At 31.3% G+C, this 23,047-nt stretch overlaps 1 protein-coding gene across 1 annotated transcript in view; it reads left to right on the top strand.

Moving 5' to 3' along the window:
* The first annotated feature begins 7,146 nt into the window (after window positions 1-7,146).
* Dpp10 (Dipeptidyl peptidase 10) overlaps window positions 7,147-23,047 on the top strand; it is a 163,809-nt gene continuing 147,908 nt past the window's right edge. Inside the window, exon 1 of the mRNA XM_068768967.1 lies at window positions 7,147-7,398. The gene's annotated coding sequence lies outside the window, so the exon portion shown is untranslated. The remainder of the gene's footprint in view (window positions 7,399-23,047) is intronic.

Raw genomic sequence — 23,047 nt, 5'->3', positions numbered from 1 at the left:
TTATAGTTTTAAAGCAAATGTTAATGGAAATCTAATGTAAGAATTTATTATAACACAAAGTGTTGACACTTGAAAACAGCTGTTTTACTAGAACAATAACTCCTCTTATATGTCAATTGAATTATTTACATTTGAATTACTTGTTCATCTACCGTTCAGTCCAGTTGGCTAAACGATTACTGATTCTTTGAAACGATGGAATGTGGACGCCGACCTGATGCTTATTTTAAATAAAAGAAATTACATAGTTTAAACTGACTATCTGATTGTATTAAGTGATTTTGTTCTTCTGTTAAGATTTTTACGAAACTGTCATTGTGCCTAAATACTGAATTTATACATTATAATAAGCGTATTTATAAATAGCTTGTCTTTACGTTTTTCAGTATTGCAGTTTGTAGAAAGGCTTTTATTGAATGAATTGTAGTTTTACAAGATATCTTTTCCTTAGTGTTAAATCTAAAATTAAAAATTTATTATTAAATAAATGCTATTATAGCCTTCAAGGGTATGTAGTTGATTGAGATGTGTGGAGCTTGGTTTGTTGACTTTTTTACATGATTGAAATTATAATGTATAAATGAAAAATGATCAAATTTTATTTAAAATAACAACTGTTGAGGTTCCGGCCGGCTCTTTTCAATAGATCTGCGTTTGCTAATTAAATGTTTAAATAGTCGATGATTCAAAAGCGCATGTATATGAATAAAGATATTTTGAATTTAACTTTTTTTTGAATTTTGATCGAGTAGTCTTTAGTCTTTAACCGATCAAATCGAGCCAATCACCAAAAAAAAAAAATTAAGACGAAATGAAGAAAAATTGTATTACTTATCACCACTTCAAAAAGATGCTATAAAATGTTTAAAGTTATGAAATCTTATGTAGCATCGCGTTTACACTCGTCATCTTGAAATAGGACGGTTTAGTTAGGTTAGATTTTTTCTTCGGCTTTTAAAAGCACAGACACACTAACATTCATTTCCTAGTTTTATTTGTAGAAATTGATGATTATATACTTTCTGAGACTAAATATTTTAAAAGTCACAAACATATAGTATACCATAAGTTATTGGAAATACTTTAAAGTGTTAAATAAATAACCTATACGAAAACCAATGATTTCAGAAATAACACAATAATAAAAAACTTTTATAAAATACGATAACCAAAAGCAACTATTAACTATTGTTTATTATCTGTCCCTGCAGACTTTGTACTGCTAGAAGTTATTGGCATGTCGAGTTACAATACAAAAATAATTCAACATATTTCAGAGTATTTACTTTATACAGTTTTATTAAAAGTAAATGAAAAGCCTAAAATTTTATTGTTGACAAAGAGCTACATATTCGCCCATTTAAAGCTATAAACCTGCTTGCAATTATCCGATATATTAAAATTAATAAGGATACAAAAAGCTTTGTTTTAACAACAGCGACAAGTTGATGTGCTTGTGAATCAAAAGTTGCACAGAATAACTTCAGTTCGATGTGAAGAGTTGTGGAAGGGGAACCATTGTTCATTTGCAAAACAGTTTTGCTCAACTTTGTTTTAATCAGAACGAGTTAGTGAGATTGTGAATTTAATTCACAACAGCTTCGACGTGACATCAGAAAATTATTGGGTTCGATATAATAATATTTTTTCTATTATTATATTTTTATAAAAGACCAGTTTCAGGATGCATTTAAAATTTTTTGTGAACTAATATACATAATAAATAGTTTAGAATGTACAATTAAACTATAAATAAGATTTTCGGTAGAAATTTAAATAGCGTTTAGAATAAATAATATTAAATAAGTTAAACATCGTCGTCATAATTTAATTTTTAATTTCTTATTGTAGTTAAAACATTTTCATTAAATACTCTTCATCACGTAAACTTAAAAACTCAAATATAGAGTTAAAACAATAATATGATTGGCGGTCTTATTACTCAAGGAAATTTCTTAAAGACATCAAATAGTATAGAAACAGAAAAACAAATAGTAGGGTTAGTTGACGTGTATTATGAAGTAGTTTAGGATTAATATACATATTCGAAGTAACCAATAATAATACATAGGTATATTTATTTAGTTTTGGTGCCCCGCTACTATCGCCATATGTTGTCATATCGCTCGATGTTTGGCGGAGTGAGAGTATTCGTTTATTGACTTTTCAATGGCAGTTTTAATGAGACCTGTCCTTGTTGGAGGACGTACACGGGATCTCTTGTCTCCCGCTTTGCCTTTCCAAAAGTTTCATTGATTCCTCATTACGGGTTACATGTCCAAAAAACTACTGCGTTCCTATTTACACAGTCGATATTTATATATACACTTATTAGTATTTACTAATAATAAATACATTTAATTTCATAATTATAAATACAACAATAATGAAAAACATTAGATGAACAACAACGAAAAATTAAAAAACTTGCCAGATAAATGAGCAATCAATTGTCACGTAAATACTCCTTAACTGTTATGTAATTAGTTTTTGCACGATTAAATAAAATACATAAACGTGAGTTTTCTCTATCATTATAATGGTAGACCTTATAAATAAACTAATTGTCACTACTATAATCAAGTGGTTCTGCAGAGTATCAGCATTGGCCGCGAGCCCTTGAAACGGTAAGCGTTATGCTGTGCAGCTGATCTTGATGACTCCAGCATTGCAACCCGTTTTTATTTCAATTTGCTCTATTAATAATTTGTTATTTGGTTGAACTTGCTATGTCACCTAATTATCTTCTCGAGTTGTAATTAAAAGCTAATTACATATTATTATACATTGTAAGTTATTAAATAAAATAGAACATGTGGGTGTCTTTGTCACTATTTGTTCAGCGGTGAAAATCAAAGACACGGCCATGTTTCTATAAGTTTTACAATAAAACGGGAAATGGTATCTTCATAAAAAATTATCTCACATCTGTAAACGTTTTATGTTTCGACAGTTCCAAGCTTGGTTTCAAGCTTACAAGTATATTACTTACTATATATACATATATATATGTATATATATATATATATATATATATATATATATATATATTTAATATTACTGAGTCCTGGTACCACTTCAGCATTTCATCTAAATTTATTGTGTCTGTTTATAGGATAACTTTTTATAGAAGGCTGTATAAACTTGGCAACATTATCCATTTTCTTCTTAGAGACATGAAATATAAGTGTACATGTATGAAATGTTAATTTAGATTAAATATTTAAATTAAAAACATGTCTTGTAAATATTACGCCTTTTGAGTCCATAGTCGACTATTGCAAGGCCTCCCCCAAAAACGTCTACGAGGGCATACACTTTATTGTATTATGGTATCATATTACCTTTGTGGTATTATGGTACGTAAACTGCTGCCTATCCTCTGGAAACTTGTTTGTGAGCATTGGCGACTTTATATTATCAATACACAAAATGTGAATTATGTTATATTGTATTCCGGGAATCGAACACGCGACCCACGATAGTAAGTCTATGTTCTCTACTGCGGACTCAAGTCAGTGTCTCAATTTACAAACATAAAAAGTCGAGAGAGAACTATTTAACATTTTACGCTTTCATTTATCTTATTTTCACTATTTTTTTTAATACTTTGTCGATGGTTTTGCAATGCCGATAAATAAAACAAGGGCAGTCCTTGATAGTTTCTGGCGACAATTTTGAAAATGTATTTAATTCTCTCATATATCCTGTTACCGTTTTGGAAAAGCCTCTACATCAGTGTTTCTCAAGGTGGGGCCCACGCCCACTAAGAGGCAATTTTGATTGTTAAGGTGGGCAATCCGGTAGTGGACTCGACACGAGTTTAACCCTTTCGCTTTAATTTAAAAAAAAATTATACCACATAGGGGGGTAAAAGAATTTTAGACAGGCTAATGTGCGGTATGGTACATTAAAGGTAGAAATATAAATATAAATATAGACCAATGTCTATATTATATATTTATCTACCAGAAATTAGAATTAACAATGGTGTATATCAAAAAACATTACAGTTATATTATTTTAAAAATTCAATTGAAAAGCCTTATTGAAAATCTATGGTGAAGGTTTACGCCTAGCTTTGGAAGCACTACCACTGAAATGAAGATTATAATAAAGTTCGTTGCGTCTCCTAGTAGTAAATAATATAATAAAATTTGTACAGAGTTTTTACTGTTGTAAATACTTATACAGTGTTTATTTCATTTTCAATAATTCGACGTAGAAAACGCAAAAAAATGACTTGTGACGAAAGAATTTTGTAAGCATATTGAATTTAATATGTTAGTGTCTCAATACATTATGATTAAAGTCTTCTTACTTTACCAATAAGATACTGGACTGAGCTATATCCCTTTGTTATGTTTCCCTTGTCCGCAATCATTCATTGACTGTGACAAGAACGAAAAGATATTAGATAAGTAAAGTCTAGAATTACGTACGTTATTACCTATTTTTCAAGTTAGGTTTTTATTATATATAGTTACGAAATATATTTAAAGCTTTTCTTTGTTCAATGCCAATTGAAATTATGCTTTATTAGCAAACACATCTATAATAACACAAAACTAATATATAGTGTAATTTCTACGGTTAAGTATTGTGTTGGATTATTTAAGAAATATCAAATTTATCTCGTTTAACCTTAGGTTAAATATGCCGGCGCATTCTTCTTCGTTTATAGCCAAATCTTTTACCACACAGACCGTTTGATTGTGGAATGAATTACCGCTGAGTATAAGAACTATTTTTAAGAAATTTGTTAAGAAATATTTGCTAGAACAATGAATATTTGTCCTTTAAATATTTTTTCTTTCTCTGTTTCTTTATTCTATCTGAGGCAAGTGCGATCCAAGTCAGTTTAATATTATTATTTATTATTACTTTTATAATTATGTGTTCAACCGTATTTATTAAAAGTATATATGCTATAAACATATGTATGTATATATGCTTTGTATATAATTACTCGTTAACAACGGTTATTTATCTCTCTACTCTTTCCATACTATAGTTGTCGGGAAGACATTACCTATTATGATAAGATCGTCCATTGTACTTTTTTCTTTTCTAATATGCGCTTATATATATATATATATATATATTAGTGTGTACATTAAAGTATACTAACTTAATTCGTTAACACGGCAAATACATTAATACTTTTGTTGTTTAATAGCATTCATTGTATATTGGTTGCGGTTGGGGTCTCAAAGTTTTGGAGTAGACACCTCGAATACTCATTATCATCGATAGACGCCCACTGTAACATATGCCATACCTAAAGATCACTCCGATGACCGGACTACCCGCGACCTTGACTTTATTTTCAGTCTACCAAGTGAAGAGTCTACCTAGGCCCCATCTAACAGCTCTTGGTCGACACTTGAGAACCTCTCGGCTGCGGCCGGCAGTCCGTTGCACAAGAGATGTGTCCCGCCCAATTTAGACGAGCTAATTCTTCGAGCTACATCGCCATTTCGTATACTAATGTAAAAAATAAGTAAAATACAAATGAGTTAATTAAAGTTTTAAATATGATAGAAAGAATTTCTTCTTCAGCTGATGGACGCTCACAGCAAGTCTGGCGCAGCCTGCATCCAGTGACTTATCCCGACCTTAACTTTCTTCGGTCCACCTAGTGGAAAGCTTACCTACTCCGCGTCCAACGGTTCGCTGTCGTCACTGGAGAACCTTTCGTCTCCAACAGCAATCGGTTGCACGAGGGATGTGATCCGCAAACTGCCACTTCAGACAAACAATTCTTCGAGCTACGTCGGTGGTCTTGGTTCTTTTGCGGGTCTTCTCATTTCTAATATATGAATATGTGATAGAAAGCACTGTTATTAAATAATTTAAAATTGTATAAAGAGTTCGTGTTAATGATCAATCTTATAGAAGTAGAAAAAATATTTATTTAAATCATCGAATAATAGAAATTAAAATGTGTTTTTACTAATATTAATAAAATATAAATAATTTACAATTATTGTCTACAGCTAGTTTTTTTTTGGTAATGAAAATTTGCGAACATTTGATGGTAGAACCATGGTGGATAATAATATGATGTAATAGAAGAACCCACGTAGTACCTAGTCTGTGCTTATTAATTTGAGACATAAACAAGACATGTCTTTAACATTACTGCTACGCGTGCTACGCCCGTAGATAGGATATTACCTCTACACTTCTATAAATTGGGATTGATACTGATAACTTACCATTAGTTGTGTAGGGATAGGGGAACCTTTGAATATACTCTTCTAGAAAGAAAAGTTTGAGTTATACCTACTAAATTTCGACAAACCATCTTTGTCTTTTTATGTTACTCCGCATAAAACACACAAATCGTAGCCAGCACTGTGTCCACAATTGGGGGATTTCAACTTTATCAGGACAATTCGATTTACCTCCGAAATATGTGACTATTACCCAGTACTATCTTTCTCTGACCATCCTGGATGTAGAACCGAAAATTTCACTTTTAACGGCTGCAAAGGAGAATTCCTTTTTAATATCTTTATCCGGCTCGCTGGAGATTTTCCTATATTTTCAGTAACCTAAGCCTATGTCTACTTGGTGTTACCGATCTTTCTCTTCGTTTCGAGAATTTAAATGAATATAACATGTATCAGAAACATTACTTTATAAAGGTGAAATAAGTGTAAGAGCTGTAAAAAGCCTTTTTTGAACAAAGATGTACATAGTTTACACGGACTTAATGTAAACGGTATGTATAATATACTTGTCTCTGTTCACAGCATGCGAGTATCTATTCAACAGTCTCTAGAAACTTAAACATCAAAAGCAATTTTTGACATAAAAGCATATGTAAGATGAAAATCGCCGTTTATTGTAGATAGTAGTTTCAGTTTTAAAATTACTTGCTGAAAAATGAGCTATACATTCACGCCTTTAAAGTCATTAGACCTATCACCCAGTATAACATTTTTTAAATCAACAGTAGAATATGAATTAGCTGGTTCGATCTCTTTGTACAGGTTCTCTTCAGTTTCCTAGATAATTTGTGTAAATACGGCATTGTGCATTCAGCAGGGGAACTGCCCGGCGCTTGCAACACCGCGCAGAAACTAAGCCACTGGGTACGAGGGGGCTGCCTTGTTCAGTCGTCGGCCGAAGCTCGTCGGCGTCGGTCATGTGAAATATTTCACGAAATATCGGAACAATCGAGCTGTTGCAATTATAATAGATAATCAATTAGAATAGTCATTAAATGGTTTATTTAAATCGCATCGTTTGTGTGTTGTGAATTTTATTTCTCTATCATTATAAGATGAATGTAGGTTGTGACACACTAAGTGAACAGGATCGCGTTGCGAGTGAGGGAGATTATTAAAAATAAAACAGGCTGTTTCTAAACAACGAGGGTTGCGGCAGGTAAGCTTGATATATAATTAATATTATATCACAAAATGTAATAATCATTCATACATTTATCCACATTTTTATTAAAAAAAACTACAACTTCGCGTATTAATTTTTTTTTCACATAAATTATTTTGAGATTCTTTTTAAAATATCAGTAGTAAAATTTTAAAAATATAAATAAGTTATAATAATTACATTTATATTATTAGTAACTGTTTATTTAAAATTACAAGAAATATCTAATTTGTAATGGAAATAATAGTGAATATGTCTATGGTATAACATTTCTATATGTTCCAAAGTCAAGCACTCCACAACGAGCTCCTGGCAAACAATCCATCGTGTCGAGCCGTTGCTGCAGTAATTAGACAAAAGACTGCGCGTTCTAAATTTGAAAATGGAACTAAGAAAACATATTTTATGAAGTCATTAATAATATAATATACTTTTATATAAATAAACGATTGAACAAATTTTTATTTTTTTATTTTTGTGTTTTACGATTTCCGCACTTTTCCTGTTGCGTTAAAAAGGGCTATTGTCCTGTATGATATTATTAATATCTATATTTTTATTGAAAATAGTTTATTTCACATTTACAGTTAAATATATTTTAAACCGCTATAATAAATGTGTCGGTATATAGGTCAAAATACAAGAAGCTCATATGTTGATTTATATTATGGTAATAATCATTAGGAAGATACTTATGAGTGGAAGACGAATTGGCAAAAGTACTGCAATAAAAACTGAATTATTTTTTTTTATAAAAAAACTTTAGTACTGTAAATAACTATATCTTTATTGAGGTAATAAAGGAGGAACATTTCTTGTAATTCAAACGAAATTTTATCGAGAAATCGTTTGAATTATTCTAACGTCTGTTCGACCAGGGAAAGACCACGCCTACGGAAAATAAAACAACATTATAATATTTTGGTCCAGAGCTAGGATAAAAGCAAAATTCAAATCATTGCTGTAATTTTTATTCCATGAAATTTCTGTTCAATTTTTTACAGTAGTAAAATGTAGCCTGCATAGAGTTATTTGGTCTGGTTATTTACTTGTTATATGGTTTTATCATTTATCCTGACCTTATAACTGGGGAGACGTAACTTCTTAGCATTCCATGGATTCATCGTGCGGGTGCCGCGTTCATAAATAGTAAGGACGGGGCTGGGTATGGTGCTAGGGGCTGACAAATTGTGTAGTAAGTTCTTTTTTTTAAATAAAATACGTTAATTAAATATAGGAACTTTTAATACAACACTTTTTGACCGTGATTTTATTATCTATTAATTTTTTTAATCTATTTCTAATAGTTAAGAGAGGCTTCCTTGTAAAGAGGAAGCGTTTCACCTTCATCTCGTTCAAACCTTTATTATTTTAGAAGTTTGTTCCCGAAATAAGCCGATATTTATTCTTGACTAACGATACTTCAGCAGAGTATAGAAAGATTTTACTCTTATACCTATTGATCCTACTTGCTCCGCATATATTTTTACTTAAATGTATGCTATAAATTTATTCCTACTAATTTCAAGTAGTTTTTGTTCACCTTTCTCGTGTAATCTTTAGGTTTTTATTTCCCGGCAAATGGTAAGTTCTGTTAAGGTCTAAAATGGTCTAGTTATGACAAATAAGTATTTTATATAATTTCTTCACGATACACATGAGAGGTGTTTGAGGTCTTCAAAGAATCTGAAATTAAAAATGCCGGCGCATTCTTCTTCGTTAATGGCCAGATCTTTTACCACACAGGCCGTTCGATTGTGGATTGATTTACCGCTAAATGCGCCAATTCACTATCAATTTTTAAGAAAATAGTTAATAAATATTTAGTCAACCTATATGTATTTACCTTATAATTTTTTTTCTGTTTCTTTATTCTTTCTGAGGAGAGCGCGATCTAAGTCAGTTTATTGTTTTTTTTATATTTATAAAATGTATTATAACGTATTTATTATAATGTATATATTATAATGTATGTACTTTATACATATATATGTACTTTTTTGTATGTCTTGTACACGTTAACTACCTGTTATTTATACTTTTACTGCTTCTATGTTTTAGTTATCTGGAAGAGAATGCATCGTGTCATAAGACCGTCCATTGTATTTTTTTCGTTTATTATTATGAAACTGTACATATTTTCTAGCGTGTACAATTAATAATATTAAATAAATAAATAAATATTTCTTTTTCTTATTCTCAGTGTTTCTGTATTATTTCTGATACGATTCATTAGAAATATCACAGAAGAGCTGCTTCCAGGAGAGAAGAAGGCTTTTGTTATATTTGAATTTTTGAGTGTAATAAAAAATAAAATAATCAAAGATATAATGTAGTACATATAACATTGAGTAGTGGTAGCCCACCAACAGAGAACTGACACTTGTGATCGTAGGTAGGGCGTCGGTTCCCGGAATACATTTTTTTTATAATTCATACTTTATGTTTCAATTATATAGGATTGCAGCTGGTTGCAAACGAGATGTTATATATATACACAAGGTTAGGTAGCAGCATCCTCTGCGTTCTATAAAACCACACTGCAATCGCCGGGGTCGTGGCGATTATGGTATATCCCCACATAGATATCTTTCAGGGAATCCTATGCCTTGTAATGGGAGATAACGACGTTTTATCTTATATGAAGACTTAACCTGTTTAGTCATTTTTCCATAGTTTAAAATTAAAAAAAATGTACGGATGTCTACAACATGCGTAACTACTTTTGGCAAACTTTGACTTTTGAATAGATAAAAGAATTTCATTAACAGTAATTTTTTTTTTCAATTGAATAAAAAATGTTACCTCCATTTTGATCCATTCCGCACAGATCTGATTCCGTCACTTGTAAATGTCGACGCTATATCGGGCTCAGGCAAGTTCGACTGACGCGCACGTCACGTTTTCTCGCTACAGGTCTTCATTTGTCCTTTACGTCAGACAAACAGCTCATAAAACGAACAGTTTTATTTGTGCAAATGTAAAAAGTCTTATACGTTTTACTTTAAGCAATCTTTTTCGGTACACATCGGCGTGGTTAAGAAAATTAATATGATACTATATTTACACAGAAGCTAAATGTGTTGCTTCATATAAATCTAATGTATATATTTTTGTATATTGGTATGTTTCATATATATGTACATGTTAATTACCCGCTACCTATTCCTACTACTTCCATACTAAGGTTGTCTGTATGAAATCGGTTTGTGTAATAAGACAGACTACGTATATATTTTCTAGCGTGAACAATAAAGAGTATTTAAATTAAAAGTAAAACTAGTGACCGCAATGTTGTGTTTGAATTTCTCCTATCTAGCTTTGCTATTTTTCAGTTTTCTTAATATACATATGACATCATATTTCAGGACATACAGTTAAGAAAGAAAGTTTCACAAGTTTATCTGTAGTGAGATAATCTTCAAAATTTGTTAGATTTAAAAAAGCTACGGACTAGATTTTTTTAAATGTATATATATGCTTTCATTTATGACAGGTACGTTATAATATTCAATTTTCTGCGGCGGACGTCGTTTGTTTAAAATTTGTAATAAACAAAATGTTAAGTAAAGTTTATTTTCCTAATTATTATTTGAAGCATTTATGACACAGTTGATTAGGTCAATAATTATACTATGATATATTCGCCGGAATTAATATCAAAAATGCACATTAAAAACAGCTAACGATGGGTATAAATCGTAGCAAAATGTCAGTCTACATCTAACATTCGCACGGTGCGGACGTGGTCTCTTTCATTTATAATGATTGTTCCTGTTAACACCTCGATGCAATTTTTCGAACTTATTTCAGATGCATATGTCTTATGTTTTACAGACGACGAAGACAAGTACATTCTTTGAAATCCAGGAAGTAGATGTAGGTAGAGCAGTGGTAGCCAAGCGGTAGAGGACTGAGACTTGTGATCGTAGGTCGCGAGTTCTATTCTCGAGGTTCAATCTTATGTAATTCACACATTGTGCATTAATTATATAGGATTATTACTGCTCACAAAAAAAGTTTTCAAACGACGGGCAGTAGCTAAATGGCATAATTCTAGATTATGGTATATCCTCCCATAGGAATATTTGAGTAAAAGCTTATACCTTGCAGTGAACATTTATGGACTGAAACAACATTTTTGGTTAACTGACACAACGATAAATAAAACGATGTACTATATCAAAACTAATAAGTATAAGTAATTCAAGTCGATTAAAATATATTAGGTTTAAATTAAGACACGAAGTCGTAAAAAATTATTGCAGGAAAATGTTACCTGCAGATACATTTTTCTATGATGCACTGTAGTTTATAATATGATGCAGATATAGAAATGACATGGACATTTAAATTTAGAATAGTTATATAATTCCCTTTTACGCTATCGATTTTTAAAATAAATGCGAGCAATATGTGAGCAATATCACCAACGTTCAATATATAGAAACTTTTTTTGGTAAATCTGCTAATTGCCTTGTTAAAAATTTATTGATATGATGAAGTTGTTCTAGATTTACACGTACCTTGTACTTGCTATATATTTTCGACAATCTGTAGTAAATTATTAATATAAAACTACATGTACACCGAAGGTTACGATCGTTATGAAATTTATGAATGCTTCTTGCGAGGTCTAAAATAAAAGCTCTTAGTAAGCGAGTAACAATTTATCACCCTTTTATATACGCCGTAACTAATTATCCTTAAAGATGACAAATACCAGCATACTGCACGTGACGGCGAATTATATCGCTATATAGCTCTGCTATAACCTAAAATTGCTATCCCGTGAATGAGTGCTATATAAAGTTAACAGATTTTTTTTTATTTAATTACGACGTTAAAATAATATTATCCTTTTTTAATATAAAACTTAGTAATTTTATTTATATTATAATGATCATATATAAATTATTTGTTACCTGATATGCGCGTAATGTTTTAATTGTAGCATTAAAATTGTCTAAAATTATGATACAAAACATAAAGAACAATCTGGTATTCATAATTTCGTATAAAGGCTATTTTTGTTAATTACAAGTTGATTAATAGAATCAGGCATTACCTTGCGGAAGTCCATCCTAAGTAAGAAAAGGACCAATATTTAGCCACTTCCGCCTAACACAGAGAGCTCTGTGTTTGGCACTAATCGGTGTAACATAACTCCTGAAGATGCCCCGCGGAGAGGTGAAACACGTGTTGAGTAATTTGATGGTGGCAGTTGTGTAATTCGCATTATTTGCCGCATACGCATTTATAAGCGGGCTGGCGGGCGGTGCACTTTGTTGCACGACTACCACTGCATGTGCGGAAGTGGCTAAATATTGGTCCTTTTCTTAATTACAAGTTGAAAATTATTAAATTAGACGATTATGTCTCTTTACATTAAATAAGTTTGAGGACCTACAGAAACCACTGTTTGTTATAAGCGTTCGCTATAAAGTTATCGGATGTAAAAGTTCCTTATAGGGGATTCACGACTTGATCTGTTACTCAAGTGTTCATAATTCTTCCCAGGTTTCTCTGTATTATTTATGACATTATTATGAGTTTCAGTAATTGTTAGAAAAAGAATTAGCTAGTAGCTTCGCTGCAAAATGGAATCAGAAATCGGGAGATCGGCTAAAGAAACAAAGTCACCGACGGAGCCCGAAGCTCGTTTGAAATGACAGTCGGCGGGGCACACCATTTATGTAACTAAAGGCTGTACGGGGTAGGTACTCGAGCCTCCACGAGCTGGGAGACGCAGCGTAGGTAGGCCTCCCATTAGGTAGACCGATTGACATAGTTAAGGTTGTGCAAAGTCATTGGATACGAGCAGCGTAGGACCTGTTACCGTGGATTACGTAAAATGGAAATGACGTTTCATCAGTTAAAAGGAGAACGTGTTTTAATTTTTTCATCTTGAAAAAAACGTAAAGAGAAAATGTTTTTATTTATCATGTCCAAAGATTGCAAATATTTTGTTTCCTTCCTATAACTTATCGTAACTATAAAAAAGAGTATTTTATTGTCCATTGAATTTGTTCGCCATAAATAATTCCTCGGATTTCATATTAATGTTATGTTCAGAGTCATATGTTTCCGAACGCCGATAACCAATCTTTCGAGCGGTCGTGAAATATTTTTTACGTTCGTTGGATGTGAATTTAAATTTTATCAAAATTTCAACAACTTTATTTATGGTACAAATATTATACAGGATGATTGGTTATAGGTGTGAAAGCTTTAAATGGAGGAATGTATAGCGCATTTATTAGCCAAACGCTTTCAAGTTTTTTTTGTTATTTATTTATTTCCTAAGTGATCAATATGAAACATGTTGTATATGGTACAAATATTAAACAGGATGATTAGTTTCAAGTGTAAAATCTTTATAGAGGTATAGCTAATTTGATGTTTGGTACACTATAATTGCAGATAAAATAAATAGTGTAATAATTAGTAACGAAATGCGTTATCAAAATTTGATTGCTACATTTAAAAGTTAATGATTATTTATTAACTATCCTTGCTGACTTTGTATTACAAGAAGTTGTTGGTTTGGCGTATTGTAGTAAAAAAATAATATAACATACATATTTCAGTTTGATCACTATATATAGAGTGATTAGTAAATAAGTATAAAAGCTTTAAAGCTTTTTGCTAATAAAAGGTCCTCCGTATATCAAATAGTGACGACAATAGCGATGTATTAATTTGATATACCTCGGCCATAATAAGGAAGTGTTACGCGGGGTTGGAAATATAATAATCAGTTGAATATTATATTCTCCTAAATCACGTAGCACAACACGAGGAAGATGGTAGATGTGGTTTTCGAATCTATAGGATATAGAGGTTTCAGTAGAAATAACTTTCTGAATATTACTTGTTTCTTATTATAATATTTTTTAATCGAAAATGTTATAATAGATATAGTACTTTACTTTGATACGATACGATTTGAACGATAGCCCTGGCAGTTTACATATAAAGAGCAAAAGTCGATAGGTGGTCAGAAATTATTACAAACTCGGTTCCTTATAAGACAAAAATCAAGAGGTACATCGGCCAAAAGATAGAGCGATGACGTCATAAAAGCTGCGGGAAATTCATGGTCAAGGTCAGCCAGAGACAGAGACCTCTGGAATAAGATGGAGGAGGCTTATGTCGCTTCATGCGGCCTTTACTTTATTAACAAAACATTAAAATAAATTTGAGAACTTAAAACTAACCCTACTAAAAACATAACGTACGAAATAATTGTATGCGTTATAAAAATAAAAATTAATTTATTTGTTACCTCAAATAATAAATAAATAAAAAATGTATAAGTTCTAGCTTAATCAATAATAACCAATATGTACGTGCAAGCTAAAGTTGAATATCACTGTTCCAACACATAGAATGTATGTTAATATTTATCCTAAATAATTTGTGTGTTGAATACGATAAATTAGCTTTATTATTTATCAAGTAAGTGAAGTATTTTGTGGCCAATGTGCGCTTTTAAAATAGGATCCCAGAAAATGTTCAAAGTTGTTGTATCGAGATTTTAAAAAAAGTTATGAAGATATTTTTAATACTAAAGATTTCTATACTATAAATTATTTCATAAAAGTTGGCACCCTGGGTATGATGTGTCCTCCGAGCTATTTCTAAGTTATTTAACTACGTAATTTAATATTCTTTTTTTTAAACATACGTATATATTTCTGTTGATTTTTTTCTCCTTTCTCTTGTAGTCTGTGGCATTTATTATCCGAATAGGTAGTAAACTTTATAGGACGTCAAAAGAGATGTAATAAATTACATGTTGAATAAAGAGCTTTTGCATTCATTTGAATTTGAATTTAAAAGAAATAATAATAAATCTCCAATACAGCCCAACGTGAGAGGACTGAGATTTGTGCAGGTCGCGGGTTAAGATAGAAAGATAGAATCTTATATAATTTACACTTTGCATTGACATATGATTGCCACTGCTCACAAATAATTTTCTAGAAAATGGGTTGCAGCGTCCTCTGCGTATCATAATACCACACTTCCATCGCCAATCCACCTGCCAAGCATGTGCGATTATTCTGTATCCCCCCCATAAATATTCTTGAAGGAGGCTTATGTCTTGCAGTGGGTGTCTTTAGGCTGAAATGACGAATGTCTTTTATCACTTTGTAAATAAGATGAATCTGTAATAAAGTAGCTAAAACTGGTTTATTTAAAATGTGCTTTTACAAATTGAATCGATGTAGTTGTAAGTATTATAGATGTAAAGAAATAAATATTAATGACTTAATATTCTTGATTATTGAAATCTTATTGACTTCTTTAAATCCACAGATTATTATTACGAATGTCGGTATTATAATCACCATGAATAGCAGCGTATCGGACGAAGAGGAAAAATGAATATTTTTCATTATTATACTTTCTTTTTAATATCCATTACTCTAATGGTTTTTTCGCTTTGATATTTTGTACGCAACGTTTTATAGTTTACCATTCATACGTTTTTTCGATAATAATGACTCGTACAGAGTTCTTTAATATTTTTTTTCTTATTACATTGTTCTGTTATAATAATGCTTGATCAGATTATTTTTATGAACTTTCTATAAACAAGTTAATGCAGACACTTAAGTAAATCCGATACTTTTTGTCGAATACATTTTCTTTAAGTTTTTCAAGAAGATTATAAATAAAGATCTTTTCTTTAATTATTATTTATAATATAAAATGAATATTATTATTATTATTAACATTCTGTGATTGGAAAACATTGTTTATTAAATTTGTTCAAATTTTGAGAGTATGTACAAATAGTATATATTATTTAGATTTTGATATTTATATTTCTACCTTTAATTATACTTCTACCTCTCCCATACTATGGTAGTATGTAAGAGATTGCCTTGTGTGATAAGACCGCTCATTGTACTCTTTTGTTTATTATTATGAAAATATTTAAAATTTAAATGTGTCCGCGTGTACACTAAAGAATATAAAAAAATGGACAATGAAGTGTAGATGTGTAGAATAATTTTATCTTGTTTATGGTACATTTCTAACCGTACGGTGATTAAGCTGGGGTAAGATATAGAATTATATATATATATATATAAATAAAAAAAATATATATGTATAAATATATATATATATATATATATATATATATATGTACTTGTATTTATGCCATTTATGATGACGATGTCTATATAAACATATATTACGTAGTATACAAATTCATAAGGGTATATTTAGCATACATGCGTTAACAATATCCGTACATACATACTTAGACACACAAATAAATGATATTGTTAATGCCATTGTAAACATGCACTTATGTCTTGTCAGCATTATTAATTTATGTATTATATATTATTAATTACCTTTGCTATAAATAAAAATATATATATTTATATATTATTAATTACCTTTGCTATGTCAGAGCGAGAGCTCCTGATACTATAGAAGTTACTGATATAAGGCTGCTATCTTTATTGCATTTGTTTATATTTGTTTGCTATACATTGAGCAATGGTAGCTAGCGGTGGAGGACTGAGACTTACCATAGTATATCGTGTTTGATTCCCGGGATACAATCTTATGTATTTTGTGCGTTAGTTAAATAGGGTTGCCACTGTTTACAAATAAGTTTTCTGAGGATGGGTGGCAAAATCTTTTGTATACTATAATACCATACTGCGATCGCCAGCCAGCCTGCCAAACGTGACGCTTATGCTATATTGAACCATAGATATCTTTGGGAAAAGCTTTGCGGAGAGCGTCAAAAGATTAAAACAATGACGACGACCCTTTTTACAACTTTTGTAAAGGAGATTTTAATGCCATATAGACATTTTCTACAAGTTAATCAAATTTATAGCGTAATGTTAGATGAAATAAATATTTTTATTAAAAAAAAACGAGTCACTTACTGTCGGATGAATGTTGGTTTTTTTCTCAACCAATGACTTGTATTTCTCTTCGGCGCGCTAGCTAATTAGACATCCGTGCACAAACCTGAATTAAACTTTTCCTGCCCTCTGTAGACCCAATTAGCGCTGAATGGATGCCAATTATGCACGGACCAAGTACGAATTGACTGGCGAACTCGATTTCCCTTCACCTACATACAGGGTGATTGGATATAGGTGTAAAAGCTTTAAAAGACAACGTACAGCGCAATTGCTATCAATCAATGTATGGTATTGCTATCAAATAATCCAAAAAATCAATGGTTTCAGAGGTAGTAAACAACGTACTGATAATGTACTAAGAAAAAGCATTTTTAATATTCGAATTGCTACATAAAGAAACTAAACACTTTACTATCGGCCCCTGTAGATTTTGTAAAGTCATGTTAATGGCCAGTCGTATTCCAATAGAAAAATCAATTCATGTAATCTTCGAGAGTAACCACATTAAAAAGAATGATTGTAAATAGGTGTAAAAAAGCTTTAGGCTTTTTGCTAATAAATGAGGTATACATTCAAGTTTTGAGGCTTTTACACATGTAAACAATCATTATATAATACTCCTTTGTTAATGAAAGTCCATAAATATTTTAAATTGAATATTTTGAAGCACACAGCCTTGAAGATTGCGCGCCAAAGGAAAAATTTTCACGTAAAGAGCTCTTCTGGTGTTTAAAGTCTTAAGCCAGATGTTTCCTCTTCCATGCGATCGCTTTTCACTTTTTTATTTGATGTGGTCTGATCTATCGTTCTACAATGTTGAATATAGTAAATTTTTAATGTTGTGTCATTTATAAAGGAACACATAACAGACCCATTATTTACACAGTTACTTTTAATATACTTATAACTTATGTGTACGACTGGTGTACCTAAATAAATAAAGATAATAAATTAGAATAAATACATTTGTGAGAAATTACTTGATGTTTCCGAGTCTATTTTGTGGAGTGAATAAATAAGATAACATTGTTATGTTACGTTATTTTGTTATGTACTAGACATGGGTTTGACATCAATTCACTATTTTAGATTTAAATGTTGCTGTTTTATAATTAACAATTGGAATAATGTAGGTTTTAATTTTTTTTTGCTTACACATGTAACTAATTAAATATGTTATTTTATAAATATCTGGAGATATCATATAAAATGACAACGCAATAAAATGTTATCCTTATTTATGTATAAAACAACAGGCGATAATAATGCTCGGAAATCAGAGAAAAAAAATCAACGCTTAACTTGTACTTGAATAATTTATTTCCCTTGGTAACGCCATAACTTTCTTTACATTTTGCAGCAGATTCTAATGGATTACTGAAATATTAAGATATAATAGAATATAGCCTCGAAACTTACAACATAAAATTCAGAATTTATAAATACTGTTGCAACTGCGTATTTGACAGTCCGCAATGTATTTCGAGCATTTGAGAGTTGAAAATCAAAATAGCGTTTTGCGTAGAAGTTTTTATATAGCGTAAAATTTATTTAGGAATTTTATATTTAATTATTAAATAAGGTAATTACTCAGTAATAAGCCACATTATTTCTTTTCCTTTTGGAATTCCACAGGCCAATAATTTCGAGTAGAAAAAATTCTGTAAGGACATTCAACATTTTATTAAATTTTCACTATTTTATACTGTCGATTCTTTACACATTAATATATAAAAGTATGTTAACGTTAAAAGAATATTCTGATAAAAAACTGTAATATCTTCCCCAAGATAAAATATTAAAATGCGTCTGTTATGTTTGAACTCCGATCAAATGACAAAGTTTTGTCTGTCCAAACCATTGTTTGTTAGACCATTCTGAACAAGACCTATAAATAATATATTTACACTAATCATCAACAAAATTCTTTCTTATGATAACATCACTATTTATTTAAAAAAATGTATAGTTGTTGGTAATAGGTATAAAAGTTTTAAAGGGGTGAATGCATAGTGTATTTTTCAGTAAAAGACTTGAAAGTTTTAACATCTATTTGCAATCATCCTGTATAAACCACTCAGAATTAAAACAAATATTTTTTTTCCGTCGTAATGTAACAGTTCAATAACTTCTGGTAGTATAAAATCTGTAGAGGCAAATAGTAAACAATAAATGCAGTAATCTGAACATAGAAAACTCGTTATCTTACTGTATTAGTATTATGTTGTTTATTATTTCTGAAACCGTTGAAAATAATTTAATTAAAAGCAAATAAGCAATACATTAACCCCTTTTAAGATTTTACACCTAATTGACACGTGTTTCAAAAGTCTTTACTATTATATATAAACAAATAAATAAAATTTGAGTGTCTGTTTGTAATTTTAAAATAACTAATTTTTACTATATGCATATAAATATATACATACTGTAAGTATACCAAAATGATTTTTCTATAAATTTTATCTATCTGTTTGTCCCGGCGGATCTCTGAAATGGCCGAACTGGAATGGTTTTAGACGCGACGTGTACTGACAGGTAGCTGATATAATAAGCAGTAACTTTGGGTACTTTTATTTTAGAAAATTTATATGTATAATAATATAATAATGAATAAAAAAACCATTGCGAGTCTCGCAAAGCGGGCGAGGGACGGCTATTTAATACGTAAATGGAAACTCAAATCTTCTCAGCACTTATTCTGAATCGTTTCTTCGTTACTAAAGGTCGAGCACTACTTGAAACGCTTTGATGACAAGATGTTTCCATGTTATCTTGTTTTTTACTTCCTTGACGCAGTAAATAAAGACAGTTGCGTTATTTAATTAACTCTATTAGACTTATCATAGCTATCATAAGTTCGTAATAAAATGTATGTAGGTATATATGCAAAGAGTAAATCATAACAAAAATGCTAGAAGAGTCTAGAATTAAATTGAGCTTCCCTATAGTAACTTTTTTCCAAGCGTCCTGATTTCAGAATAGCCCAACTCGGACAGTTAATTTTTATTTTATCAATTTTACAATAAGCCGAATAAAATAATAGAGCAATTCATTACCAAGATATATTATCACATAAAAAATCCTTCACCCTGTTACTTCATATATTATTATTTAGTATCAAATTTATAAAATAAACTAAATATGAATGTTGTAGGCTCACACGTTGGATTAAAGAAGTTAATTTCACAGACTATAATGTAAGGTATTTCGTATATATTGTAATCTGCTGATGTAATTACACGTAGGTTCGCGCTACGCCAGACGCAGTCGGACTTTAATCGAGTGTAGCCAGGTACAGGGCAGCTTACCCAACGCCCCCAGCGTCACCTATATCTGCGCCTTAAGCAGTAGACTTCCACATCTTTCAAATATTAATAACATTTAAAAATATTCAATGAATCTCTACGAGCCACCGTGGTCGCTGACGGCTCATATTTTCTTATTTCAATGGCTGATATAGTTGCAAATCTTTGATCATGCCAGCAACAAACTCCGAACACTAAACACATTTGTGTTTCGTGAACATTGTGGGTCATTAATCTCTAAGTACGTGCTTTGCGTGTCGTATATTGTTTTATAGTGCTTTAAAAAGCAATTTCCTGTATATAAAGCTTTATGGGTTATTTGCATGACGCTTAACACGAAAATTGTTAGAATGTAACTAAGTAATAAAATTTTTGTATATATTTACATAGTGTATATTTTTTCTAAATCATTCGAATTAAAATTTTGAAATTCTTTATTGAACAGAGTATAGATTACTTCTTTCATTGCCTTCAAGAATAGCCTAACACCTTCTTCTTTTTTTAGCCGATAGACGTCCACTGCAAGGCAAAGCCTTCCCTCAAAGATCGCTACGGTTACCGCTCTTCCGCTGCCCGAATCTAGCGTCACCCCGTGACCTTACATATGTCTTGCTGCATCTATGAAGAACCTTTGAAACTTCAGACGAGGAATTATTCGAGCTACTTTGTAACCTACCATCTGTATAGATAAAAATAGCACAGAAATAAGAAGATTACTCAAAGGCTTTGATCAGGGTACATTTTCTTGAGACAACTGTTAACTTACTGGTGTGGGCTCATAATATATGTGGCAAGTGTTTCATCTCCATATTCCGGCTATAACCACCAAATGTATAGCAATGGTGACAAAAACTGTGTTAACATTATCTCATATGTGTAAAATTTACAATCAAGTTCCTAACTTCTTTATTCAAAATACAATTATATCTTTTCTTGAGCAACCTGGCAATAATAGGCTAAAGAAAGTAAGCAGGACTGTAAGCTGTTTTTTGAAGAATTTAAAATTACATATTTAAATAACATTGAAACATCCTGGAGGCGCACAAATCATTCCCTAAAGTGGGCTATCTTCTGTGTACTATTACATTGAAGTAACCCTTAGCACACAAATGTTCTTTTATTTATTTTTAATTTAACTATAAGCGCTTTCTAACATTTTCCCAGGCTACAAATCAAAAAGTAATAAATTAAAAAATACATGTTTTCTTGTGTATGCAATTGAATCTAGAATTTGCGTTATGTATTCACGACTGAAGGGAGATCTTAACTGATGAAGTTATAACATAATCGCACTGCAAATGCCACGGCCGTATGTTGCACTGAAATGCAATTTATTTCGGCTCGGGTTATTTTCGTAGAATCGCTCGCGAGCGTCATTGAGCTCGTTTGTAATATAAGTATACGGTGCTTATGAACCGTTTCAATCGTTAAATGAATTCTGCACTGCAAATATTATTTATTCTAATTCCATATATGTATATCGATTGTTTGTTATTTTTTTTATTGTTTACAAATTACGTAATAATGTGAAACTATTGTAAAACATTGGATCGATATATACAAGTGATATGTAGTAATATATAATAATTAAATGGAAATTTTATAAGACAATAGTATACCTATGAAACAAAAGAACTCAATTCACTGACGTAGCTTGAGGAATTGTTTGACTGAAGTTGCAGTGCGCGGTGCATATCACTCGTGCAAACTAAGGCCGTTGGGGCGGAAAGATTCTCGAGTGGCGACCACGAGCTGGTGGACGCAGCGAGGGTAGCCTCTCTACCAGGTAAACCGATATAATTAAGGTGGTGGGAAGTGGATGCATGCGGGCTGTGAAAGACAGGCCATCGTGGCGATCGTTGGAGCAGGCCTTGCAGTGGGCGTCCATTGGCTGGAAAGAAAAGAAAGAAAATATCTATGACTTAACGGTTTACTTAGATCGAATTAATTGCAGTTTGTGTAGCTTGATTTTAAAAATCGTACTGTAATATAACATGTACAACAAGAGAGTTTGACTTCTTTCTGGTCATAATCCATAGCTGCAACCCTTGAAAGTGAAAAAAATTCATGCCGTTCGTACGAATAGTGGAATCTTTGAATATTTACGAAAGAGATAGAGGGTGTTAACTAGAATTTGATTTGTTTTTGTGGCATATTAAAGGTGCCGAGAAAAAGCCAGCATCCAAGGAGTGTCACAGATTGAATGATACGGTTATGTTTTGGTCCTAGGCGGTAAAGAAAGAAAATTTGACTATGTAAGCCAAAGTTTTCTTAACAAGCCAGTGAATATTGTGTACCGAAAGAAGATATTCCTTCGATACCATAGAAAAAGTTTTGAGACGACCTAGAAGCTCCAGAAAATTTTAGCCACAGAAAGAAAATTTCCCTCTGGAAATAATAAAAAAAAGAGTTATAAGAATTCAGAGG

Source organism: Battus philenor, unplaced genomic scaffold, assembly GCF_028537555.1.
Source record: "Battus philenor isolate CCGP_79_NKW_IND1 unplaced genomic scaffold, ilBatPhil1.0.hap1 SCAF_27, whole genome shotgun sequence".
NCBI lineage: Eukaryota > Metazoa > Arthropoda > Insecta > Lepidoptera > Papilionidae > Battus > Battus philenor.
The sequence above is the reverse complement of the archived record's forward strand: the minus strand, read 5'-3'. Positions and strand labels throughout refer to the sequence as shown.